At 37.9% G+C, this 8,754-nt stretch overlaps 1 long non-coding RNA gene across 1 annotated transcript; it reads left to right on the top strand.

The window, feature by feature from the left end:
* Positions 1-115: 115 nt before the first annotated feature.
* LOC118755577 lies at positions 116-5,829 on the top strand. The gene is made up of 3 exons (XR_004995026.1): positions 116-154; positions 213-465; positions 5,561-5,829. It is a non-coding gene; the product is annotated as an uncharacterized LOC118755577 (long non-coding RNA).
* Positions 5,830-8,754: the final 2,925 nt, after the last annotated feature.

Raw genomic sequence — 8,754 nt, 5'->3', positions numbered from 1 at the left:
TAATTTTTGCGATTTCTATTGTTTAATGTAAATTTGTCTTTTTAGGACATGTCGAGCCAACAAAGAAGGCGCAGTTGGAAAATTTAGTAATTAGTAATGAAGTAGCAGGCATATTTGGAAAATTATGCCGATAAACAGGATGGAATTTGGGAAAGTAAGTGTATGGTTGCAGCATATCATGTATAAAAAGTTTTTAATTAAATTGTTTACAGCATTCGGATTCTGACAACGGGCGAGAGTGGTTCGGTCGCGGCTTTTGATCCATCGGCTATCACCCACGTTTTTCTGAAAATAAATTTTGTGCTTCTTCTATTGGCAAGTTAACAAAGCTTTTTGAGTGGTTGTTTTTCCTTTGTAGTGTTCTGTGCTTGGCAGTTCTAGCATACTGCGCATTAAAACCCCGACTCATAATTTAACGTCGCGTTTAATTTAACTAAATAATTGGGAGCAGTTTTAATAAATCAGGTAAGTGATCTTGGTTTCTTTCCTAGCTGGGGCGTTCCCCCAGTCGTATACTTTTTAAAATATAAAAAGTCTTCTCATAGTGCCTCTTAAAAAGAATAAAAAGCTTAAGCTGCCGCTCGCGGCACTAAGCAAACCCAAGAAAATGGCGCGGACTCCGCAGTCAGTGATTCCTGAAATCACTGATGCGGATGCTGGTGCGGGAAAGGCAACTCTGCTTTTTCAACCAATGACGAATGTCGCGATAATCGCGCGCAAAAAGAAAATTTTTCTACTGTTTACCCGCCAAATTTTGGAGGGGAAATCTTTGTGTTGGTTGACTCTTCAGAGTGCCCTAACATGAAAAATGAAAAATTCACTACAGGACTGACACTTTTTGGTCAGATAAAAGACCTAAGATTCAAAGACATTGACTTTATAAAGGCGGTTGGCCGTACTTTATACAAAGTTATTTTCAAAAACGCATATGCGGCAAACACGTTTCTAATGGACGACAAAATTAAAAAAAGAGGATTAAAAGCCTTTATTCCCAGAACTGCGCTAGAGATTTATGGAGTGGTGAGGGGTGTCCCCACCTGCTTCCATGAAAATGAAATTGTGGCTGAGGCTAAGTCCACTATACCCATAATGTCTGTATATCGTTTTTCCCGCAAAGATGCCTCTTCTGGTTCGATTATTCCCACGACAACGCTAAAGATTGGCTTTGCCGGCAATGATATCCCAAAAGAAATAATCTATAACTATACCCGACTACCTGTAGACTTTTACATACCACCCCTTCGTCAATGTGACAACTGTGGCCGATTGGGACACACCAAGCTTGGCTGCAAGTCAAAAATAAGGTGCCTTAAATGCGGGAAGAATGAATGCAACAGGGAAAACTGTGATAGTGATGAATGTATTCTTTGTGGAAGGAAGGGACATGGCGCGAAAGACAGGTCCCTATGCCCTCACTGGGAAAAGGAGGAGTCCGTCAATCGCATCAAAGCGATTAAGAAATTAACAAGAAAAGAGGTCCTTGACATCTACTATCCAAAATCAACCAATAGATTTGAAATCCTTGAGAACGATGTTGCCAATTTTCCAACCCTAGGCGAGAACATGGAAACCGTAGTAAACAAAGACACTAACATAAATAGATCCTTCACAAAACGCAAATTCAGCACTGTAACTAAACTTTCTCCTCCAAAACCATCATTTTCCCACTCAAATGCTTTGGTCAAAAAAACCAGAGGCAATACTAATACACCTGCAATAAATTCGCCTGCGTATCAGAAGGGTATTGTTTCCGAAATGGAAAGACTCTTGTCCCAGCTTATTAAAATCACCCAAAGAATCTCCATCGATCAAAATGACCAACAAACCTTCAAAGAAATCCAATTAGTTAAAAACCAATTCGACACAATAATGAACAATAAAGATGAGCAAGAAATACAATCAGCCTCGCTTTCTATCTCTTTAGATCATGAAAATCCTTTTATATAATTGTCAGTCCCTCAGAGCTAACATTGACCCGATAGAATTTTACTTAAACAAACATCAAATTGACATAGCTTGCTTAAATGAAATTTTCCTCACCAGTTCAACTCCTCACAGAAAACTTATTAACTTTAATTTGATTAAAAAATACCGCACCGATGGTTATGGGGGTGTGGCGACCGCCCTCAAACGTAACATCAAATACAAAAGAATCACATTCAACTCTGACTATGATGTCTTAATTATCAAAACCACCAACCTTACCACTAATATTACCATCTGCAACACGTATTTCCCCCCCAGTATAACCATTCATGATTTTAATACAGAAATAACTAGAATTTTGAACTTCCTTGAACTCCATGAAAATGTCTTCCTACTGGGCGACTTCAATGCCAGGGCTACTATCTGGGGTGATGGCATGGATTCGCACAGAGGTAAGCATCTGGCGCAGCACATTCTACAATCCGATTTCTATAATTTTAATAACGGTAATTATACCTACCAACGTGATGTTCTTGTTAATAGTGGGTCGATCCTCGACCTGTGTTTTTCCAACTCTGGCATTGCGTGCAAGTCACAAGTTGATGCGACCAGAATAGGGGGTAGCCGCCACTTCCCAGTGATCATTGAACTGACAAACATTACTAAAAGAAACGGTACATTTGTTGTTAAAAATAACTCTCTGAAAACACTTGAATGCGAGGCGTCGATCACCGACTTTGAAGACAAAATTAAACAAGAAATAAATAATGCTAGATACACACCTGAAGACAACAGAATACCCAAAGCGTGGTGGAATGAACACCTGGAAAAAACCTACCGCTTCTTAGTAATCGCCTTCAAGAAGGCGAAACACTCACCCAGTCCTGAGAATTTTGAGTCACTAATTACACAACAAAAACTGTGGAAGAAGGAGGTTAAGCAGGCAAAAAAGGAGAATTTCAAAAGTAAAATTGACGAGCTCAACTGTGGCATGTCCAAAGTCACATGGCGCTTTGTCAGAGCTTTAAGAGGTGACTATGTTCAATCCAGAAGTGAGGTATGGAACCAGGAAAACAACCAGGAGTTCTTAGACATGTTAAGCAACCAAGTACCCAACCAACAAAACAACTTAGAAATCAATCGGCCCGTGGATTTCAACTCAAACCTTTTGTTATCTTTTGATGACATCAAATCTGTTTTAGAAAAAAAAGGACTCAGCTGCTGGACATGACTGTATCACTTATAAGATGCTCAAAGCTCTCCCAGACCTCACCCTTGCAAATCTAAAAACCTCGCTCAATGACATTTTTCTTTCTAACTAGATACCGGACCACTGGAGAATTATTAAAGTTGTGCCCATCCCTAAAAAAAACTGCGAGTTAAATGACTATAAAAATTTTAGACCCATAGCACTAATCACTGTTTTACTCAAATTAATCAATACTTGCATAAAAGATAGAATCAACCTTTTCCTGGAAGAAAACAATATGCTTCCTTTTAACACATTTGCATATCGCAAGAACAGATCCTCTGCCATGTGTCTTAATCACATTCTCCACCAGATCAGCATTCTCAGAAATCAAAAGAAGCATATCATCTTCTGTTCTACGGATATATCTAATGCATATAATTGCGTAGATATAGGGCTCTTGAGAATGATATTGCTGGAATGGAACATTGAAAAACACTATGTTGAATGGACTTCCTGGCTTTCAGGGTACTACGATTGGGATCCAACACCATAGAAATTAAAAATGGTCTCCCCCAGGGCAGCTGCCTCTCACCTGTACTTTTTAACGCCTATACGGCCAGTCTCCATGACCTCAATGATGATGACACACACTTTTTCCAGTTCGCGGACGATTTCTTTATAATTTCATCTGGCTCAAGTCTCGTGGGTGCTCAAAGTAACCTCCAAAACAAACTAAACAACTTTTCCCACAAGTGCAATCTCTTAAATCTTAATTTTAATCCTACGAAAACTCACCTTATGCATGTGACAAGAGGTCCAAAAAAGGATATAATCATAGACATAAATGGTGTCACAATCACACAAACTAACAGCATCAAGGTCCTTGGCAGGGTAATTAACTCCTCTCTCTCAATCGGCGATCACTACTCCATGATAGTCAAAAATGCCGCGAACAACATAAAGCTCTTTAAACTTTTAACAAATATTAATCAGGGCTTCATCCCCAAATATCCCTAAACATTTTCAAATCAGTTGTGAGATCTAAAATTGAATATTGCTCTACCACGACTGCCAATAGTTCTGTCTCTGCTTCAAAAAAAATTCGCACCTTTCAAAACAAATTCATGCGCAGGTGTCTAGGCTTAACCCCCTCGACTCCGATTCCTCTAATATATGCCCTCTCCAACGAGCTCCCGCCGCTGGAAAGATCTGTCTGGCTTACTGCCAAAGAATTGGTAAACCTCTTTTCAATACGTTCCCCCATCACACGCTTGTTAATGTCTGGTCCCTCAATAAATTCTAGCTACTCTTCTGTGTACAATAGATTTTCTCACCTTTTGGATCGTGTTGATGCGATTGATGGATTCCTCCCTTCCAACAACTTGAAAGTTTGCATAAAAAGTCTCCCTAGGAAAAAATCAGATATGTCTAATGAAAGTATTAAAGCTCATCACCTTTCAGTTCTAAATGAATACCAAGCTGGCTGCTTCCATATTATGTACACAGATGCCTCAATCTCTGAAGACAACACCGGGTGTGGAGTATATGACCACACGTCCAACAAAATGCATTCCTTTCAAATTGGCTTCAGGGCTTCCTCCACTTTTGGAGAGCTCCTGGCAATTGATGAGGCAGTCTACATTGCAATCCAGGAAAATCGCACGCGCCTTGTTGTCTTCACTGATAGTCAAGCCGCTTGTCATATCCTCAATAATCCTTGCTCAAAGAATAGCATTGCACACAGAATACACAAAAGATTGACTAGCCACGGTGACATACATGTGTGCCTCATATGGACTCCTGGCCATGTAGGCATTCATGGCAATGAACAGGCCGATGAATTAGCTAAAGCCGCCACTGCTGATAGTCCACTCAAAGTAGTCAATCTCACTGTAGACGAAGCCTTAAAGCAGATCAAAAATGAAATCCATAATCAATGGTACACTGAATTTCTGAGCTACTCGCGCTCAAATCCGAATTTATTTGCTAAAATCTTTCCAGTTAGAAGAAATCATACTTGGTTTAGAAAGCTTTCGCTTTCCTCGTCCGACATCAAGACACTTAACAGGATCCTTACAGGACATACTTATGACAATGCATATTTATGCAAAATACAAGCTGTTAGAAATTCAAGATGGCGTTGTGGTCAAATAGATGATTATGTGCACCTAACCTTCAGCTGTCGCTTTTTTAATAATTTAAGATCAAGTTTCCCTGTTGTCAACAACTCAAGCACATTTGAGGAGATTTTTATCCAAAAAGACTTAACCAAGATTACTCAACTCTCTCGTTTCTTACAAAAAGCCAAATTTAATTTTTAAATTTTATTATGCATACAATAGGTATGCTGTCAATATGCTCATATCACCAATTATATGTTTTTTACATGTTTTGTATCGTTAATATGTATTTTGAATATCTACCGAAAATCGTTCCACTTAGTCCAGTCACATAGAGTCCACGTTTGACACTCGCTACAACTCACATGTGTCAATCAGTGCAATCGTCCAAATTGCACTCACTTGCTACAAGCTCTCTTGTACACGCTCGTATGAAAATCACATTGGCCAGCTCCGACAGAAGATTCCGGACAACGAATAAGCTCACACGCTACTAGTGCACGGCATATGAAACAAGGAGGAATAACCTGGTGTTGTGTGTTCCGCTAAGGTCACCTGCCAAGCAAACAGAATTCAAAAAAAAAAAAAAAATTGTTTATAGAAATGTTATAAATCGAGTGGCTCATTTACGATGTGCTCCAAACATTTGGCGAACTTTTTCGCCTTTTCAACGTGCTAAGTAACAAGTTAAGATGACTGCCATCATGGGCCGGTAAGAAACCGCAAGCAAAGGGCAGACAACCTTCCAGGAAGCTGCCTCCTGTCCCCGAGCCGAAGCTGCAGTTCAGCAAGAGCAGGTCAGCAAATTGCTACCCTGATCAAACGTAAACTAAAGCGCTCTGCTATGATTGCACTCCGTAAATGTGAAAACTTGGTGCATGCTGAGAAATATCAAACAAGAAAACTCCGTGATGGACGCCGTGAGATGGTGTAACGATGTGTGGCAAAGAAATGCGGCCAATTCGACGGGCCTAAAAAATCCAAATTGGATTTTGTGATCCGCATCCGCGGTATCAACAAAGTTGCACAAAAAGTTTACAATACAATTTGGCACATCTTCAAAAGACGCCCAAGCAAAAAAGAAAAAATTCCTGAAGTCGCCTTTTCACGGGTCGATTTCTGTCGACTGGAAAATTTACTTAAGATATCGACTAGCCAAAACGCTTACATTTTACGGTTGAATTGCAATTTACACGGGTAGATTTTGGTTAAACGACAAAAATCGACCGTGTAAAGGCAGCTTAAATAACGTTCATATTAATCACTCCCTTTGAGATGGAAAATACCAATAACCATTTCATAATTTCGAAAATTATTCCATTTATATTTGTTCTTGCATTTTCGACACCACTTGTGAGGTATGCTTTTACGCGCGTTACCGATTTTTTTTAATGAGCTCGGTTGCCCAGGAGGCCTATTTTCACCTTTACAACTTAACTTAAACAGAATTAAAACTAAAGCATGCAATATATAAAGAAAATTAAAAGTTGTCTTACATCTAGTAAACTTAAAAAATTGCACATTAAATTCATTTTTCATTATAAAATAAAATTAATTATCACAATTCAGTTTACAAAATGTGGTCTGTTTGCACCCACAGTAAGTTCCCATGAAGCCTAGCCTAAATTCAGAACTGAAAAAAAACGAGCAAATGGGGTCGGAAACTACTAGCCCTAAAAGCATAATGTGGAAAATGTTTGAAGAGCTGCGAAATTGTATTGCAATAATAAAAATAACAGTGCATAAATTGGAAAAAATGGTTTTTGTTTTGCTTTATAATTTTTGGGAATATTGGTTCAGATGGAATTTTTTTTTTGTTTGGTTTTTCAGCTCGTTAATGATGCGCCCAGGGTTGCATTTACTGTCTATGAAAATATTTCGTGAAGCGTTCCAAAATTAGATCCGAGCAACTAAAAGTTGGTTAAGCTTAAATGAAATAGTTTTTTATTAAATAGTTATTCCTGGTATTTAGTAAAAAACATCAATACTAATGTATGAAAAACAAAACATCAATGCTAATGTATGAAATGAAGTAAATAAAAATCTACGAATACATTCCATGAATATTTTGTCATAGAGCCATTATTAAATTTAGACATAACTTTGTCAGGCGTTGGTACTTACGTATATAGAATTAATGCGTTGGAGAGAGATAAATATACAAGTTCAACGAGCTAATTTAGGTATCCTTGTATGTATATACCTGTTACTCGTCTGGCATATACTCCAACTGCGAAAATAATGACAATTATAATTTATGTAGATCCCTGGATAAAAGATTGTCACAAGTTACTTTCGGTAACTCACGATTGAAGTTTGGTATGCAATTTCTCAGAAACACGACTACAGATTTTCTCCAAAGTGTCGGAGAATGCTATGTACTAGTTCATGAAATTCTTAAATTATCTTATTTTTTTTTAGTTTAGTGTCAACCATTTATGAGTTTAATAAAATTTTGTCGTATACGTCATTTGTCAAAAAATTTGCAGTCAGTTTTAGTGATATACGCCAAAATGTGATAACAATTTTTATAAATTAACCATACTTTTTACTAATCAGCCTAATCGTGAGTTTCGCCCGAACAAAATTTCGCCACCAATTTTTTCATCCACCTGTAGTGAACACACGCAAACGAAAAGTGACCCGGTTCTAGAAAATGAAACTCATGATAAAGCTGAATATGTCGGAAACTAAAGAAGAACAGATAACTCTATTTGAAAGATCTTGATTAGTTTAGTACGACAGCAATACTAACGCAATTTGTACCAAATAACCGAAAAAATTTTAGTCAATTAGTCGGAAACTAAAGAAGATATCCAAAAACCACAAATTGTCCAAATTACGCTTCCGGCAATTTTCCATCTAGGCGACGATATTTGAATAGGTTTGTATAGTTACCAATAGTCAGTACTAATTTGTACTGGAACCTGCAAACTTTTACTGGAAAAGTGTATGATAACCCAAAAAATTTGCAAGAGAGCACTGAATCGAGAGCGTAACAACACGAGAGAGCTGCAAATTCTTGCTAGTGAAATTTTTACTAGCAGAATTTAGCTAGCAGAGGAAGAAGAAGAATAAATGGCAAAAGAATATATAAAAAGTGGTGTTACTAGCTCAGTTGATTTTGTGTATGTGTTTCGCCGTTTTCCACCTTTCCGAAAGCTACCGCTACATGATAAGCCGGGGTGTATACATTTTAAGTAAATTAGCGTCCTTAAATTTCGAAATATTGAAATTTCAAGCATTTCTGAAATTTACCGTTATATGAAAAGCGGCCTCAATTTTAGTCCGATTTCAACAATTTTCAACGGTTTGCTTTTATGTGGCAAGCACAATAACCATACCGAGCTTGGTACAAATTGCTAGAACGGTTAGCGAGATACATATATGTGATCACAAGTGGGCGGTGCTACGCCCATTTTCCAAAATTTTGTCATAAACGTATTTCTTGGTAAAGAATTGTTGCAACCATCAATTTTGAATAAATTAGCTTCAATATTTACTGATTTATCGAAG

The sequence above is a fragment of the Rhagoletis pomonella genome, unplaced genomic scaffold (genome assembly GCF_013731165.1).
Source record: "Rhagoletis pomonella isolate Grant_MI unplaced genomic scaffold, Rhpom_1.0 Rhpom_scaffold_06671, whole genome shotgun sequence".
In the NCBI taxonomy this organism is placed as follows: Eukaryota; Metazoa; Arthropoda; class Insecta; order Diptera; family Tephritidae; genus Rhagoletis; species Rhagoletis pomonella.
Note: the sequence above shows the minus strand (reverse complement) of the source record. Positions and strands in the feature narration are given on the sequence as shown.